The sequence below is a fragment of the Oryctolagus cuniculus genome, chromosome 5 (assembly GCF_051225735.1).
Source record: "Oryctolagus cuniculus isolate XC-2025 breed Fujian yellow rabbit chromosome 5, ASM5122573v1, whole genome shotgun sequence".
In the NCBI taxonomy this organism is placed as follows: domain Eukaryota; kingdom Metazoa; phylum Chordata; class Mammalia; order Lagomorpha; family Leporidae; genus Oryctolagus; species Oryctolagus cuniculus.
In genome coordinates this window covers 113,765,668-113,785,582 of record NC_142871.1, presented here as the reverse complement: position 1 = coordinate 113,785,582, position 19,915 = coordinate 113,765,668, and the positions used below count along the sequence as shown (strand labels likewise).

The 19,915-nt window shown below is 36.9% G+C and overlaps 1 protein-coding gene across 2 annotated transcripts in view; it reads right to left on the bottom strand.

Moving 5' to 3' along the window:
• Positions 1 to 19,915, bottom strand: part of HMGCLL1 (3-hydroxy-3-methylglutaryl-CoA lyase like 1) — a 276,884-nt gene that overhangs the window by 213,314 nt on the left and 43,655 nt on the right. The window lies entirely within an intron of this gene.

The window sequence follows — 19,915 nt, the reverse complement described above, 5'->3', positions numbered from 1 at the left end:
TATGTATTCTTGACAAAGGGCTCAAATATACTATGACTCATGAAAAATAACTTCTTTCAAAATTCAATGAAACATAAAAATTGAAAAAGAACAACAAATCCAAGTTGGGATATGGATGTTGGGTAGATAGTTTTTACCTAAGTGCCTTGGACTGCACAGCAGCATTAAACATTAATGAGTACTATTCAAACATGAGCGTATCATACTAAAATGACTATTGTAGGCAGCTGCTCAGTATAATAATAATGTATAGAACTCACACTTTGTGAAAAGCAATGTTCTACTTGAATTTTCCATTGTGTGTTGTTAATAATTAGCACTTCTGCATTCTAAAAGTAGACTCATTGGTTTCACTTTACCAAGTACTTTCTGAGCATAAATGTCCATAACACATTAGCATGGAAAACTTTCAACATTTTTAAAACGTTTTATCTACTAGGTGGCCCTTACATTTCTCCCTCAGGAGATTAAAAAAGGTAGTTCAGCGGAGTTTTAAGACCTCTAGCTAATATAAATAATATACAAGCTTCCTATGGGATCAGTGTCAAAATATAAAATATCCCTCATGCTAGCAAGATTTTAAAGCCATTTTAAAAGCTTAAGAGTTTGTCAACTCTCTTGTGTGAAGCCTGCCTCCTCAGCGCTCCTACGTAAATATGTAAAGAAGCTGGAAACTGAGTCTCCCTCCTAGAAGAGAATCCAGCTATAGTAAGCCCAAGTATGGTCTAGAAGCAAAGCAAGCATAACTCAGAGGCTGTGTGCATCCTGCTAGCCTTGGCCTGCATGTTTATTGGGCTTGAGCTATAGGTTTAAATGGTGATTTTCCTCTCCCTGTGTCCCATTTTTATCAGTCTTGAAGAAATGAAGATTAAAAGCTACGCATATGAAGATAAATGATGCAATGTGACCCAAAAGCGTTAAAACATGTTGGAAAGAACGTTTGAAATAACCTAAGTACAAGTAAACATGTTTGTGAGTAAATAGTAAACTCTTTACAGAATTGCACAAGCAAGGGCCGGCGCCGCAGCTCACTAGGCTAATCCTCCGCCTTGCGGCGCCGGCACACCGGGTTCTAGTCCCTGTTGCCCCTCTTCCAGGCCAGCTCTCTGCTGTGGCCAGGGAGTGCAGTGGAGGATGGCCCAAGTCCTTGGGCCCTGCACCAGCATGGGAGACCAGGAGAAGCACCTAGCTCCTGGCTTCAGATCATTGCAATGCGCCTGCCGCAGCGCCCATTGGAGGGTGAACCAACAGCAGAAGGAAGACCTTTCTCTCTGTCTCTCTCTCTCACTGTCCACTCTGCCTGTAAAAAAAAAAAAAAAAAAAAAAAATTGCACAAGCAAATAAAAAGAAACAGCCATATTAAAATATTCCTAAAGTTACAAATTGCTGAAAATTAGATATGAATACTATACAGCAGCAAACTATTTTGGTGATGATATAACTTAAGGAATGGTGATAATAATAAAATAGCTATATATATGTATTTGGGGTGAGTTATGTGATTCAGCAAGTTAGAACACCGCTTGGGAAACCTGTATCCCATGTTGGAGTGCTTGTTTGAGTCCCAGCTACTGTGCTTCTGATCCGGCTTCCTGTTAAAGCATCCTTGTAGAAGGCAGATGATAATCCAAGTGCCTGGGTCCCTGTCACTGGAATGAGAGACCCCAGTGGTGTTATAGACTCAAATTTGACTGTTGTAATCATTTGGGGAGTGAAACAGCAGAAGTTCTCACTATCTATCTCGCTTAATTGCTGTGCCTTTCAAGTAGCTGAAAATAATACTTTAAAAACAAACATTTAAGTGTAGCAGGAGTAATAGTATTTATTGTACTGTCATTGTGTGTCAGCTATTTTATAAAATATTTTGGAAGTCTTATTCTATTTAATTCTCACAACAATCCTGATGCTATGGTCCATTTTGTTTCTGCCATATATAGATGAAGATTTTGAGATTTGAAAGTATTTAGAATTTTCTAAGGTATCAGAGAGATATTAAACTCCAGAGATAAAATTCAAAACTTGTGACCTTAGCTATTATCATACAAAAATTGTTGTTAGCATTTACAAGTGGAGAAACAGATAAATTCAGTAGTTTGAGAGTAAAGAACAAAAGAAATTACTTAAGAAATCATGAGCATGTTTTAATGTTTGTAGATAGAAATAGTGTTGATACATTTACCACTGTCAAATTCTTTACCATCATTATTTTCATTTATCCATGATTCTCATGGAACTTCAGTAATTGGAAAGCAAAACAGTCCTATCACTACTTACAAAAGAGATACCTGATCTAAAATAGGATGAATAGGTCCAGGAGTTTGCCCTAATGGTTGAGGTACTGTTTGGGATATGTGCATCCCATATTTGAATGCCTGTGTTATACTGCCAGTTCAAATTATTGACTTGTTTGTTGGTTATGCAGACTCTGGGAGGCAGCAATTGATGGCTCAAGTGATGGGGTCCCTTCCACCCATGTGAGATACCTGGAATGTGTCTTCAGATTTCTGTCTAGGGGCCAGCATTATGCCACTTGTCACACTGACATCCTAAGTGGAATGCTGATTCAAGTCCCAGCTACTTTTCTTTAGATCTATTTCCTACAAATATGCCAGGGAAGATGGTAGAAAATGGCCTAAGTACTTGGGCCCCTGCTGCCCATGTGGAAGATCATGACTCCTAGCATCAGCCTGGCCCACACCTAACTTTTGCAGCCACTTGGGAAGTGAGTCAACAGATAGACAACTTTTATCTCTATGTCTCCCTCTCTTTGTCACTCATTCAAACAAATAAATAAATACAAAAGAAAAAAAAAAAAAACAGGTCTCAGTATGGCCCAGTGCTGGCCATTGCATGCATTTGGGGAATGAGCTAGCAGATGGAATATTTCTCTCACTGCCTGTCTCTCTCTCACTGTTCTCTCCTTGCCTCTCAGAAAACAAAACAAAACAAAACAAAGTAAAATAGGATGAATGATTTGAATAATGCTAACTTAATTTAAGTGAAAGGTAATGGGAATAACTAACTTCAATAGTGTCCAACAGCAAATCCCTAAACTGTGAAAAAAAAAATGAAAAGATTTCATGAAATCTGTCACTTTATCATTGGTTCTTTTTATTTATGATAGTTCTTTCAAATGAGCTGGGCAACCACACTTTTGCTCTAATGTTTGGTCTTTATGAGACTACCCTCCCTATCTGGGGTTTTACAGATGTGAGGCAATGGTACTGGGACTATAGAATTGCATTCAACAGTGTCAGCGAGGGTAATAGGACCTGTGAGGAAAAATTCAAGGCTTGGAGCTTTTAAATGAACTGAAAAGGAAAAAGTTAAGGAGGGACTTATTGTAAGAGGGTGATGTCCAACAGCTGTTCTCTTCTTCCAGTGAACCAAGAGGAGGAGGATTCAGGCTTCAAGTTTGACAAGAGATTTTTAAATTTGACATTTGCTAAATTAACATAATAACCCCATATTCTTTGTGAAGTAGAAAAAATCCTTGTGGAACTGAAAAAAAATCCATGGGTAAGCCTTCAAAATTGCCATTTAAACAAAAATCTAATCACACCAATACTTTATGCAACAAGAAAACAGAAACATTTACATTATCCTAAGAAGTACTTTTTGTTGCATCATCTGTTGGCATGCTAAATAAATATTTTTGATCACAGTATTTAAATCAAAAGTTCTATGTAAACATAAGCATAAGGTAGTACAGGAGCATTGCAAATGGTACCGGATGGACCATAAATCCTATTTATGAAGAGTTTCAAGAATGAATTTCATGTTTGTCCACAGGAAGAAAAAATACCAGAGGAACAGGCATCTTTTGTCTGGCCTGTCCTTATCCCTTGTGAACATATTTCTACTAGTGTTATCTGTAACAATGAAAGGTTTTTTTATTCTCAGAAAAGATTATTAGTCTTCTGGAATATCAGTGTCTATATTCAAACTGACTAAAACATTGATTATTTTTAAAGGCTAAATAGTCTGGTTGTTGTGATTCTTGGGATCTAAGAACTCCAAGGCATTTGAGAGAGCAATAATGTGAAATAATGATTATAAATAAATTTAGAAAGTAATACATGTCATTATGGTCATTGGCTCCCTCTCCTCTCCTCCCCTCCCCTCCCCTCTCCTCCTCTCTCCTTCATACCCCTCCCCTTCCCTCCCCTCCCCTCTCCTCTCCTCTCCTCTCCTCTCTCCTCTTCTCTCCTCTCCTCTCCTCTCCTTTTTTTTTTTTTTTTTTTTGTATTAATATAAAAAGAACTGAGACCATTGCTGTGGTGGAGCAGGTAAAGCTGCTGCCTGTGGCACTGGCATCCCTTATGGGTGCCAGTTAAGTCCCAGCTGTTCCACTTCCAATCCAGCTCCCTGCTAATGTGCCTGGGAAAACAATAGAAGATTTCCCAGGAACTTGGACTCTTACATCCATGTGGGAGACCTGGAAGAAGCTTTTGGTTCCTGGCTTCAGTCCGGCCAAGCTCCAGCTATTGTGGACATTTAGAGAATGATCCAGCAGATGGAAGATGTCTCCTTCTCTGTAACTCTGCCTTTCAAATAAATAAATATTTTTAAAAATGTATAAATAGAACACATTCCATGTATTTCTTTGTTTTTTTTTTCTATTAACTTTTGCAACAATATACATTCAATTTAATTTTGTGTTAACCTTTGAAAATGTTAAGATTTCTCCGACCCAAGAAACTTTTTGTATGTGAAACACTTGATAATTTTTATTATATCTGAATACAAAATAAAATAAGACTGTTCTTATTTCATTGCTCATTTTAGAATTGTAACCTGATTACATCATTTTGTGTGTGTGAGGATTTTGGCTAATATTTATTATGAGTACAAAATAAAATAAGAGCTTTTTATTTTATTGTTCATTTTAGAATTTTTTCCACGATAATACAATCATTTCCTATTTACATATCAAGGAACCCAGTTCCTGAACTGCACTCCTTGAGACTAAGTACTGGATGCTTATCCAGTCACATACAGTCAATTTTGCTTAAAGATTGGCCTTATGTGTTTGATTACTTCTACATATTTAAGGCATATGCTTTTTGAGAAGGCACACTACATATTTTTAGAATTTCATCACTCAAGGCCACAGCTGGTTAATACCAAACACCACTCATTTCCTAACTTTTAATGAGCATTAAAGTAAAAGTCGATACATCACAGAACGTGTATGCTAAAATAACATACAATATAAAAGCAGGCAAATATAAACAAAAAACAAGGTGCTATGTATCTCAGCTACAGTAAGTATCAGCAAGAAAAAGAAATGTAGGAAATTCTTCAATCCTCTTCCTCCCTATGCTTTCATGAAAAGTGGCAGGCCAAAATAGTGTGAATAGTGAAGCAGATGCCTTCCAAAATTTCAACACTACTGAAAAATCTTTGGGTTTTAAATTCATTAAATAGTCTTTCATTGAGGATGTGCTGATAGCAACAGTGTGGCCCAAAGTTCTCCCTTTTCCTCACTCTCTCTCCGTGGCCTATGTCCAAGCATTTTCTCCACTATTACACTTTTGCCTACACTTAATAATGTCAGTGCAGGGACAGCAAGGGACCCATTGCTTTGCATAATCTTTACAGTACTTGAATATTTTGAGTAAGTCATAATAATCCCCATACACTTTCTTTCAAAAATGCTTGAAATAAACACTATGCATTAAAACTCTGCAATATGCAAAATGTTTTAATTGTCCATGGTTTCCGTATAAAAAAACAACAGCAAAAACTTGGTGTTAAGCATAAAAATAGTTTCTTAAAAAAGGCGATGGAAGAACAATTCAAACTGCCTATCTTGATTGGAGTTAAATTTGGAAGAGATGGTTCCCATATGCAGCGAAAAATACATTGCCTGCTTTTGCATTTGCTTGGCACTTGAGACCTATTTATTACTTTATATACTTGGATGCAGTGGTAGTTTGCACATAGTTATAATGGTGCAGGAAAGTGGTATTCTGGTAGATGTAATCTAAGTGTTAGAAATTGTCACCAATTGTTATTTTCTAGGCTTTATCAAGTCCAGACAACAGGAAAGTTAAAGGAGATGACCTTACAAAACACTTTTTTAAAATATTATTTATTTTGATTTGAAAGAGAGAGAGAGAAGCACTGAGGCCATCGTCTACTGTCTGCCAGGCACATGAACAGTAAGCTAGATCGGAAGCATGGAAGAGCTAGGACAGCAACAGGCCCTCTGAGATGGACAACCCAAGCAGCTTAACCCACTGCATCTTAGTTCCCAACGCACAAAGTGTTCTGTTCAATAATCTTTATAATGTAAAACAAATTCACTCCTTTATTTTATTTATTTACTTATTTATTTATTTATTGACAGGCAGAGTGGACAGTGAGAGAGACAGAGAGAAAGGTCTTCCTTTGCCGTTGGTTCACCCTCCAATGGCCGCCGCTGCAGCCGGCGCACCGCGCTGATCCGATGGCAGGAGCCAGGTGCTTCTCCTGGTCTCCCATGGGGTGCAGGGCCCAAGCACTTGGGCCATCCTCCACTGCACTCCCTGGCCACAGCAGAGAGCTGGACTGGAAGAGGGGCAACCAGGACAGAATCCGGCACCCTGACCCGGACTAGAACCCGGTGTGCCAGCGCCGCAAGGTGGAGGATTAGCCTAGTGAGCCACGGCGCTGGCCATATTCACGCCTTTAAAATTTATACTTCTAACAGTGAAGATGGTTTTTCTTATGATTCTAAAAATTGCTTTATACATATAGGTTACTATTTTAGAAGGGTTAAAATTTTAAGATATTTGAGTGTTAGAAATGCAATTAAAGTAATTCCTTAAAGTATTCTTAAGTGACAAAATGTTATAATATCTATTTTAGACGTACACATATTATCAAATTATTATGTAGTAGGTTGTCTATTTTGCCAAATAGCTTAATCCATTCTACCTACAATTCCACTTTATAGTCCATTGAGAGCAAGACTGAAATAAAGCACAAACTAAAATGATAATATATACCCCAATGGCTATGTTCTCCTTTTGAAGACCACTTGTATTTATTTCACTTAATTTTCACATTTATCCTATGAAGTAACTGTGGAAGACATCATATTTTATGTATCTTGTTGCCTCAGTGGCCTCATCTACCATGAATAAGGGTTTATTATTAGTGTGTGATAATGATGATGACATTAAAATTGGTGATGACTTAAAACTCCAGGTACTCAGTGAGCTGTCATTCTATTAATTACATTTATGAATGTACTTCAGTATATACACCCTTCCCACAAAATCATGCTGAAAACAGCTATGTAACTTGGGATATGTTAATAGCCAGGAAGCTACCACACATGAAGAATCATTGACCACTCTAGATCGGGTCTTGGAGCTTTTTTTATTAAGATATATTTTATTTATTTGAAGGGCAGAATCACAGACAGAGAGAGAAGAATAAGAAGAGGGAAAGAAAAGTCTTCCATCTGCTGATTCAATATCCAAATGGCCCCAATGGCCAGGGCCAGGCCAGGCTGAAGCCCAGGAGCTTCTCACCGATCTCCCACCTGGGTCCAAGTACTTGGGCCGTATTCCATTGCTTTCCCGGTGCATTAGTAGGGAGCTGGATCATAAGTGAAGCAACCAGGACTGGAATTGGTGACCATAAGGGATGCCAATATTATAGGCAGTGGCTTAACCCATTCTGCCACAATGCCAGCCCCAGGGGTGTTGGAGCCTTGATGGCCAGTGGCCAGTATTTTGACAAGCCAGAATAGTGGCTGAGATTATATTAAGTAGAGGCACAAATACTTGACACTATCCAATAAGTTTACTCTGGAGAGATCATTCCAATTCAATCTTTTGTATTTCTCTTCCAAATCCTTTATTATTACTGTCTATCCTAATTAATAATGGGATATCAGCTACAAAGACTTTTGAATGTACTAAGGAATATTCCCAACATTCAGAGTTCCATTCCTAAAAACACAGAATAACCAGAAAATGGTATGAAGGGGAATGTAGGAGATACATAAAAAAATAATTTACCAATAAATATGGTTTATTGTCATAAGGAGACTGACCTATGATTAATGACTGGAAGTGATGTAATAGAAAAATTGCATTGAAGTTGTCAAGGAAAAGTGCCTATGAAATCTGATAAGCCCAGTGATAAAAGAGCAAAAAAAAAAGCTAAGGTATGAAGAAAATTAAACGGTTTTTCGATGCTGTGCCATCTCGTTATTTAAGTCATTTGTTGGAAAAAAAAAAAAAAAGAAATGTGACCTTGTATTATTCAGAAAATCTATGATCTCATTGGCTTTCCAGTTTGTTGCTGACATTAGATATACCCTTAGAGAAAAGCACAAGATTTCAAGTGAGCTATCTTTATTAATCAGTTAGAAAATAAGTGGAAGCTAGGGTAAGGAGAAAAGGAGGGCACAGACAGATCCCCAACATATATACAGTAAACATTATTGATATTTTCTACATTGTTGAGTCTATTTATTCCTGCTAACATCACCACCTTCGTTGTAAGTCCATCAATCACACACTCTGGACTCTTGTGTCCTTGGCGTTCTTTTGAGCAGTGCTTCCCATGTTGTAACAGGTATAGGATTATGTGAGTCTCTTATGAACACGCAGGTTCTCATTTAGGAGGTGCTGATGCCGCCAACCTGGCGACCACACTCTGAGTAGCACTGCTCCAGGCAATCCACGTTAGCTTAACTGAAAGATTTACTTCTTCCTGTCCCACAACAGATTCTGGTCAATAAGATAAATATTTTCCCCTAATTAAGCTTCTAATGGAGACTTACATTGCCAAAGAATAAGACCCTCACTCCATGCTGATGACATTATCGCAGAGACTTGTACCAAAATGAAACTATATTTTAACAAGTGGTAAGCCTGTAATATCTTCAAGGTGTACATTCAGTAGAAAAATGGTTGTTTCATTAAAACAACCTTCAAACAAAGGTAATGAAATAATAGAATTGAAGGCTGCAGTTCCGTTCTCTTCAGTTCTACAGAGGAGTCTGATTTTTCTCTCACACGAATTTTACAGCAGTTGTCTTGTTTTTCAGATCTCCCTCTATTCAATATCCAAATATGTGAAAAAGATAAGTGAGAAAGAGAATCATTTCCCCCCACATTGCCCACATGTAATGATGCCAGGAACCTTGGAAGTACCTCTGAGAACGCCTTCCATTATCAAAACAAGTTTTCCATTAGAAAATCTCTGTCACCTTAAACCAAACCTGAGACTAGGGCCTCACACGTAAAGCAAACCACAAAATGAGTCTTTGCTCCTCAATATGGGTTTTCAGGTCAATTAACTGTGTCCCTTCCACTCCATTTACCACACTGCCAACAGGAATTTCGCTTAAATATCATATTTCAGATGTTACTCCCCTGTCTAATAAAAGCTTCAGTGCTTTCTACCACTTTAGAAAACAGCACAGCATTGTACTAGCACAATATTCAAGATTTAGAGTTAAGTGGAGTTCTAATTTATTTTCTCGACTCTATGTTCTATTTTCTCCAATGCCAAAATACCAATGTAAGTTTACATTGAAAGAAATTCAGAATTGAGTAAATAGGATTAGGTTTTTGTCAAATGCTTATTTTATAGAATTAAATCTCAAGTCACTTTTTCCCACAAGCTATTTACTTTGAAGCAGCACTGAGTTTTATAATCATTTTGGATTTTTCATTCAGATTTTTATTGGCTTTATATATGCTTGATTTTTTATCATTCCATTTTCATTCAAAAATTACTGTTTTTTTTCCTATTTTACTGATCATATTAAGTTAATTTATAAATCAATGTATATATTATATGCAGGAGCTATGAAATAGGAACTCAGTGAAGGCAAAATAAAATAAAAATTATTAGAGCAACTCGAACAGTACAAAAGGAATTGTGAAATATAGAAGGAAGGTGGGATAGTCTTTCAAGTAACAAATACTGTTCTTTGATTTTATTATTTGGTTTGTTGTTTCCATTAGATTACAGTTGTTGAAATTGCAAAAACGTAAAACAAAATAGTAATTACAATTTTAAAAAATAGAATACTTAAAAATTATAAATCTATTCATAGAAAGTCAACCACAATCTTCACATAGTTTTATATACTTCCAAATGTGTTTCTGTGCTAATATACTCTCAGTGGCTTTTTCCCAGACTCTGTCCTATGCATTTTCCTTGTGTAACCTCACAACAATCTCAAAGAGTGTTATTATCATTATTTTTCAGAAGAAACCACTAAGATTTAGAGAAGTTACAAATCGTTCCACTGCGCTGTTAGAATTTACTTAGCTAATCTTTCTTTTTTGAATTTGAGCTTTTTAATAAACCTCTTCATGACCACCAAGAGCTATGAGTAAGAATAAATTTCCAAATCTAGTTCAAAATAGAGAATTGACAAGAACAAGAGAAAATTTTATTAAATTATTACCACTTCTGAAATTATATTAAACTCGTTAACATGCAGATCCTGGAGGAAGAGGGTTTGGATCCAGGGGACCCAAGGGCAGCTTTGCTTTAGCTTCTTCATGTCCAGCACAGTGCTTTGGCTTTGTCATCTCACTCTCCTAGATATTTTGTGAATTTGTTTTTTTTTAAATTTAATACCTACAACAATCCTGTAAAGCAAATGCATCATCCTCATCGTATAAAGGAGAAAACTATGCAACTGAAGGCTAAGCAGCATGTTCATAGTCACAGGACTAGTATACTAAGCACTCAGAATTCAAGTTCAGGTCTGTCTTGCTGCACTGAGTTTAGCCAAAACAACCAGATTGCTTCTCAACCTACTGGAATCTCTCCAAATACGAAGAAGAGCAAACATCAGCTCCGGCTGTTGTGGCCATGTAGGGAGTGAACCACTGGATGCAGAACCTTTCTCTCAGTCTCTCCCTCTTTCTGTCTGTTAACTCAGCCTCTCAAATAAATAAATAAAATTAAAAAAAAAATAAAGAGGCACAGGGTCTATATGGAGAAAGCCCCATGTCCTTTTTCATGCATTTTAAGAGACTGATTTTATTTTATGAAAAGACATTGCAATGAGTAAGTGATTTTGGTGTTGACAGTAATTTCACTTACAAAATCTGTTTTCATATTTTACTTTTTGTTAATTTATTAATTACTGCCCTTATTGCTTTCTTATAACCTTATATTTTGTTAAAAATAAATTTTGCCACAGCCACTTCACTTTGGTTAGATTATCTCGTTGTATTTGTTTCCAAATAATCTGTAAAGTGCCTTCTGAAAATGCCTTCTATAAAAATAATATAACAAGAATTTTTAAAGGCCAGTCTGGATGCTAGCATTGTGGCACAGTGTGTCAAGCTGTCATTTGGGACACCCACATTCCCTATCAGAGAGTCTGATGCAATTCGGACAATGTGATGCTTATGATCCAGATTCCTGCTAATGCTCTCGGGAGCCAGCATATGATGTGCCAGTTTACCCATGTGATGTTCCTGACAACCATGTGTGAGATGCATGAAATTCTGGGCTCCTGGATTTTGCTTGGTCTACCCGTGACGGTTGAGGACATTTGAGGAAGGAACCAACAGATGGACGATCTTTCTATTTTTCTTTCTTTGTCACTCTGACTTTCAAAACAAATAAATAAATCCTTTCAAAAAACCAATTTGTTTACTATTATAATGGAAAAATTTTATTTACCATTTTTATTTTGAAAACTTCTCATCCATAAAAAGTAAAGAAAAGAATATATTAAAGTTTTATTTACCTTTCTCTGGTAGGTGGCCAAAGCTACCTATAACAGGTACGTCCATCTCAAGAGCTCTCTACTTTTTTTTGACAGGCAGAGTGGACAGTGAGAGAGAGAGACAGAGAGAAATGTCTTCCTTTGCCGTTGGTTCACTCTCCAATGGCCGCCACGGCCAGCGCGCTGCGGCCGGCGCACCGCGCTGATCCGATGGCAGGAGCCAGGAGCCAGGTGCTTTTCCTGGTCACCCATGGGGTGCAGGGCCCAAGCACCTGGGCCATCCTCCACTGCACTCGCTGGACACAGCAGAGAGCTGGCCTGGAAGAGGGGCAACCGGGACAGAATCCGGCACCCCTACAGGGACTAGAACCCAGTGTGCTGGCGCTGCTAGGTGGAGGATTAGCCTAGTGAGCCGCGGCACCGGCCCCAATTTCTTGATGTAGGCACCTATTGATATAAACTTTCCTCTTAACACTGCTTTTGCTGTGTCCCATAAGTTTTGGTATGTTGTGCTGTTATCTTCATTTACTTCCAGAAAATTTTTGATTTCTCTTTTAATTTCTTCTATGACCCATTGTTCATTCAGGAGCATGTTGTTCAATCTCCATGTGTTTGTGTATACTCTAGGGATTCCTGAGTTGCTAATTTCCAACTTCATTCCTTTATGGTCTGAGAAGCTGCATGGTATGATTCTAATTCTTTTGAATTTGCTGAGACTTGCTTTATGGCCTAGTATGTGGTCAATCCTAGAGAAGGTTCCATGTACTGCTGAGAAGAATGTAAAATCTTTAGCTGTAGGATTGAGAGTTCTGTATATATCTGTTAGATCCATTTGGGCTACAGTGTCGTTTAAATCTACTGTATCCTTGTTGATCTTCTGTCCTGTTGATCTATTTCTGAGATTGGAGTATTGAAGTCCCCCAGTACTATTGTATTGGGGTCTAAGTCTCCCTTTAAGTCCCTTAACAAATCTTTTAGATAAACCGGTGCCCTGTAGTTAGGTGCATATACATTGATAATTGTTATATCTTCCTGATGAATTGATCCCTTAATCATTATATAGTGTCCCTCTTTGTCTCTCTTAACAGTTTTTGTGGTAAAGTTTATGTTGTCCGATATTAAGATGGCTACGCCCGCTCTTTTTTCATTTCTGTTGGCATGGTATATCTTTTTCCAGCCTTTCACTTTCAGTCTGTATGGATCTTTGTTGGAAAGATGTGTTTCTTGTAAGCAGCAAATAGATGGGTTTTGTTCCTTAACCCAATCAGCCGATCGGTGTCTTTTAACTGGACAGTTCAGGCCATTCACGTTCAATGTGACTAATGATAAGTGGTAACTTTGCCCTGCCATTTGCCAAAGATAAGTTCTAATATATGCTTTGAATTCCCTGTGATCTTTTGCTGTGAGCTTTCCTTCCTTTACTTCTTTCATATTGATGACCGTGTTTCTGTGTTTCTGTGTGCAACACATCTTTAAGCATCTTTTGCAGGGCTGGACGAGTGGCGACAAATTCTTTCAATTTCTGTTTACTATGAAAAGTCTTTATTTCACCTTCATTCACAAATGAGAGCTTTGCAGGATATAATATTCTGGGTTGGCAGTTTTTCTCTCCTAGTACTTGGGCTATATCTCGCCATTCCCTCCTAGCTTGTAGAGTTTCTGATGAGAAGTCAGCTGTGAGTCTGATTGGAGATCCTCTGAGAGTAATCTGACGTTTCTCTCTTGCACATTTTAGGATCTTTTCTTTATGTTTCACTGTGGAGAGTTTAATTACAACGTGTCATGGTGAGGATCTCTTTTGGTCGTGTTTATTAGGGGTTCTGTGAGCTTCCTGTACTAGGATTTCTCTGTCCTTCTCCAAACCTGGGAAATTTTCTGCTAATATCTCACTAAAAAGGCCTTCTAATCCTTTCTCCCTCTCCATGCCTTCAGGAACTCCTAGAACCCGAATGTTGGGTTTTTTAATAGTATCCTGGAGATTCCCAACAATATTTTTTAGATTTCTAATTTCCTCTTCTTTTCTTTGGTCTGACTGTATCCTTTCCTGTTCTCTGTCTTCTAAGTCCGATATTCTCTCTTCTGCTTCACCCATTCTGTTTGTAAGGCTCTCTATTGTGTTTGTCATTTGATCTATTGAATTCTTCACTTCATTATGATTTCTCGTCACTATCACAGTTTCCTGTTCTACCAGTTGTTTCATTTCATTTTGATTCCTCCTTAATATTTCATTTTCATGAGAGAGATTTTCTATCTTGTCCATTAAGGATTTCTGTAGTTCAAGAATTTGTTTTTGAGAACTTCTTACTGTTCTTTTCAATTTTTTGAGATCTGCTTCTTGCATTTCTTCTATCTCGTCATCTTCATAATCTTGAATTGGGGTCTCTTTTTCATTTGGGGGCGTCATAGTGACTTCCTTGTTTTTATTACCTTGTTTCTTGTGTTTGTTATTTGGCATATTGGAGATATTTAGTTTCTTCACTGTGGTGCTTTTTCTTGTTATACTACGACTCTAGATTAAGTGGACCGTCTGTTTTCGATGGAGCCTTAGAGGCTTGAGATGGGTATGGCCTGAGAGCTCTGTTTGGTGTGCCAAAGGTGACACTCCCAGGTTAGGCGTGGTAGATCTCTCTCTCTTTCTTTCTTTCTTTTTTTGATTCAAAAGGGAAGTAATTCCACACAGATGAACAAAGTTGGAGGTAGTTAGCAGGAAAAAGATATACCTACAGGAGCCAGAGATCGGAAGCTCTTTCCCATGGACCACACAGGGAATCTGTTCGGCCCTCAGAGTGGGCTCAAATTCTCCTTCAGTCTCCCACTGGGTTGCCAGAGTTACAGAATTGCAGCATCTCTGGAGAGTACTCATGTGAATTCCGTGAGTTCTCTCCCCCACTGTCTCTTTTTTCACAGTCTCGGTTCAGTGGCACCACAAATTCACTAGGTCCTAATCTCCTGTTAATTCACCCGCCCAGAGTCAGGTTTTTCTGCTAGGCTCAGGGCCTGTGCAGACCTGAGGTCGCTCTGCTTATGACATATGTCCGAGATGGCGCCTGCTCTTTGTCTTGCTCGCCTTTGAGAGGTGAGCGGAGAGAGAGAAACCCGTGTCCGTATCAGTCACTTTTTTTCTCTCTCTCTCTCTCTTCTAGTTAGCCTGGTGAACTTTTCCCCCCGGGGTCGTTCCCTCTAGTCTCCTCTTTCCGCTTGCCTGCTGGTGTCTCGGGCTATTGAGGTTCGGCTCACCTCCTGTTCCAGTGCTGGTGTGTTGAGTCTGCCGCTGGTGTCCCAAACTGTGGGCTCCCACGCTCTCCACACAGGGCCACTGTGAATCACGTGTTCCGGAAGAGATTCTTCTGCTGTTTCTTCCCCTACTCTTCCTTGAACCTGCAGTATCTCCACTTTTATTAAACTGTCTCTCCCTGGACTATCAGTGTGCTCCCTTCCTATTCCGCCATCTAGCCCTCCTCCAAAAGTGTAAAATATTTTTAAAATAAAATTTTAAATATAAATTTTTAAAATATAAGAATGCTGACTCACCTCAAACGGTAGAGTTAGAAACATACCAGGGGATTCCAATTCAATCCCATCAAGGTGGCATGTACCAATGCCATCTCACTAGTCCCAGGGATCAATTTCTGTTCACAATTGATCATAGTGATCGGACTAAGAAACAAAGGGATCACATAAACAAGAATAGTGTCTGCAAATACTAGCTGATAGAATCAAAAAGGGAGAGAATGATCCAACATGGGAAGTGAGATACACAGCAGACCCATAGAATGGCAGATGTCCTAAACAGCACTCTGGCCTCAGAATCAGCCCTTAAGCCATGCGGATCAGGCTGAAAAGCCCATGAGACTATTTCAGGCATTGAAAGCCAAGACACTCTGGGGAAAAGAAAAAAAAAAAAAAAACCTAAAAGAAAGATCTCTGTGAGTGAGAGCCCAGTGGAAAGAACGGGTCATCAAAGAAGGAGGTACCTTTCTCTGAAGGGAGGAGAGAACTTCCACTTTGACCATGGCCATGTCTAAATATGATCAGAGTCAGTGCACTCAGGGGGCTTCCATAGCCTTGGCAGCTCATGACAAGAGCCTAGGGTGATTACTGAGGCCATAAACAAGAGTGTCAATTTGTTAAGTCAACAACAGGAGTCACTGTGCACTTACTCCTCATGTAGGATCTCTGTCCTTAGTGTGCTGTACATTGAGATTTAATGCTATAACTAGTGCTCAAACAGTATTTTTCACTTTATGTTTCTGTGTGGGAGCAAACTGTTGAAATCTTTACTTAATGTATGCTAAACCGATCTTCTGTATATAAAGAGAATTGAAAATGAATCTTGATGTGAATGGAAGGGGAGAGGGAGTGGGAAAGGGGAGTATTGCGGGTTGGAGGGACGTTATGGGGGGGGAAGCCATTGTAATCCATAAGCTGTACTTTGGAAATTTATATTCATTAAATAAAAGTTTGAAAGCAAAAAAAAAAAAATTTACAGTTTTTAGTTTATAGGTATTATACATCTTTTGTCAGATTTTTCCATAGGTATTTAATTTTTTCGATGATTGGTTTGTTTCAAATTTCAACATTCCTTCGTTCATTAGTGGTAGATAGAACTGTGCTTGAATTGTATGTAATAGTCTTATATCCAGTAATGTTAATAGGCTAACTTAATATTTCTAACAGCTTTTTTGTATAGAATTTATGGATATTCTATGTAGATGAGAATGCTATACTAAATGAATACAATTTTAATTCTTCCAATCTATTCTGTATACCTCTTTCACACTTCTTTGTCTTATTGCAATGGCTAAAACCTTATTGCAATATTAAATAGAAGAGGCATATGTTTAGCTCAATAAGTAAGATATCACTTGAGATGCCCACATCCCATACTGAAGTGTCTGGATTTGACTCCTGCCTCTGTTCCACACACCAGCTCCCTGCTAATGTGCAACCTGGAAGCCAAGAGGTGCTTGCTCTAGTGCTTGGGTCTGTACAATTCATGTGGAACATCCAATTCGAGTTTCCTATTTCCAGCATGAGCCTGACCGAGTTCAGACTGCTACAGGCATTTGGCAAATGAACAATAGAGTGAGAGACATTTCTCTTTGTCTTTGTATATTTCTCTCTTTAACTTTGCATTTCAAATGAATAAATAAAAATTTTAAAAGTATAGAAAAATGGAATAAAAGTGGTGAGAGCTGACACCCACATCTCCTTGATCTTCGTGGAAAGCATTTAACAGTAACAAGTTTGATGTTAGGCATATGGTTTTTGAGAGTGTCTTAGCTGTAAGAAGTTTGCCTCTTTTGAAGTCTTTGTGAGAGGTTTATTTTCATTCATTTTCTACTGTGATGAGTTATGTTGATTTTGCAACATTAAACCAAACTTCCATTTCTAGGCTAATATCCCACTCAACAGATTATTTTTTTACATATTATTTTAATCAATTTGCTAAAATTTTGTTTAGAATTTGTGGGTTTATGTTCATGAGGGAGAGTGGCTTGTAAAGTTGACTTCTTCACATTTTTTATTTGGCTTTCCTATTACTATAGTGTTGATCTTATAGAATAAGGTATAGATTTGGAAGAGTCCATATAGAATTATTAATATCTCATGCTTAAAGGGATGGTAGATTTTGCCTTTGAGGCCACCCAGGCTTAATGTTTTCTTGTTGATAAGCACTTTACTAGAATTTTAATTCCTTTAGAAGACGTAGTATAACTAGAGTTATCTATTGTGTTTTGGATAAATTTTGTAATTTGTGGCATTTTAAAAATTACATATTTCATCTAATTTGACAAATCTGTTGGCATAAAGTTGCTCACAATATTCTATTATTTTTTTAAATACCCATGGGATCTTTAGTGGTGCCACATTTTCATTCTAGACGGAAAATTTATGTATTCCTTTTTTTTTCTCAGATTAATCTTGTGAGAAATTTATACTAATTTTAATAATACTCTCAAATAAGAATAGCTTTCACTTTCTTTGACTTACTCCATTGTTCAGTGTTTTAATTTCATTGATGTTGGCTACAGTCTATTATTTCATTTTGTTGTTTGTTTCTTAATGTGCACACTGAAGTCATTGATTTGAGATCATGCTATCAACTTCCTTCCATGGAGTGCTTTTTCAACATCCCACAAATGTTTTCATTTTTATTTCATTATTTTACTTAAAAATAATTTATAACTTTCCTTTCCATTTTTTGTTTATCTCTTCCTTAGATGTGTATTAATATCCTCATATTTGGGAGTTTCCACTGTATTTTTTTTATCCCAAAGAAACCTTTTATTTAAGGAATACAAACTTCATGCATTTCATAAGTACAACTTTAGGAATATAGTGATTCTTCCCTCCATTCCCGCCATCCCACCCACATTTCCAACCCTGCTCCTCCTCCTTCTCCCATTCCTAGTACCATTCTCCACTAAGATCCATTTTCAATTAACTTTATACACAGAAAACTAACTCTATACTAAGTAAAGAGTTCAACAATTTGCAAGAAAGAGAGAGAGAGAGCGAGAAGAAAAAAAAAAAAACTGTTCCTCAACAGTTAAGGGCTGTTCAAAGTCATTGCATCTCGAAGTTGAATTCACTTATTTTTTAAATTTTTTAGAACTTAATTAACTTTAAAGAAGCACAAAAGAATGATACATCTTTTGCGAGCACTTATAAATATAGCTTATGAGACATAAGAATATCTTTCAGTTAATACATTACAAGAAAGTAAGTCCTTGAGAACGAGTTTTTTCATTAATTAAAGAAACACCTAAGAAAACAAGCAATGGAGTTGGACATTTAGGCATAACTAAAACTTATAAGACGTAAGAATATCCTCTACTTAATACACTGAAATGAAATGAATCTTTGAGAATAAGTTTTACTGTTAAATCTTATAATACAACTTTTTGAGGACAGAGGTCCTGCATGGGAAGTTAGTGCACAGTGACTCCTGTTGTTTATTTAATAATTAAATCCTTATGCATGACATCAGTGATCATACAACAGAAGTACTTCTGTTACTTATTTCTAATTTAATTCCACCACAGTTAGGAAACGTACTATGAATCATCTTAACACTTTTGTGGTCCTTGAGAGTTATTTTATACTTCAGTCTATCTTGTCATCTATCATAGAAAATAGTGTGTATTCTATTGTTGTTAGATGAAGTGTCTACAAATGTCAATTTAGTTAAATTGATTATTAGTATTATTTTAATGTCTGTATCATTGCTGATATTCCATTTATTGATTCTATCAATTATTGAGAGAGTGATATTAAGATCTTCAATGATAATTATGACTTCGTCTTTTATTTGCTAAAGTTAGATTAGTTGTTTTTTCATGTATTTGAAGCTCTGTTAGTAGTAGCATAAATTTTAGCACTGTTATTTCCTCTTGATGAATTCACCACTGTATCTTTACAAAATGACTTCTTTCTGAATCCCAATAATATTATGCTCTAAAATCTCCTTCATCTAATACTAATATGGTAATTTCAGGTTTATTTTGGCTATTGTTAACATAATTTTTTTTCATCTTTTTAATTTTTACATATTTGTTTCTTTTTATTTAAAAGATTGTTTCTTATAAGCAGCATGTAGTTGGATCTTTCTTTTTTCTCCAATATTACAGTCTTTAAATTAGGGTTATTTAGACCATTTCTATTTAACATGATTATTCCTATGGAATGACCATCCATCATTTAGCTATTTGTTCAATCTTTTCTTTATTCTCTGTTCCTTTCTTAGTTCTCTGTTGGATTAATTTTATATTTTTATTATTTTAATTTATTTCTTTTATTGATTTATTAGCTATACTCATTATTTCAGTCATTGGTTTGGGATTTATAGAAGTTAACACAGTCTACACAAAAATGATAGTATAATCTTCATATAGTGGAAAAACCTTAAAATATGGTACTTATATTTCCTCCCTCACAGACTCTATGCTATTGTTTCATACATTTTAATTTCTTTTAGGCAGTAAGTATCTTTAAGGAGGTTTAATTCCTTCTTTAATAGTTTGTATATTTACCCATGCAGCTACTATGTCTAGTAATTTTCATTCATTTTGTATATATATGTGTCCATCTAAAGCCTTCTTCCTTCTGTCTAAAAATTTTATTTAACACTTCTCATAGTGTGAATCTGCTGGTGATGAATTCTTTCACTGTTTTGGTCCTAAACAAGTATTTTACCTTTTT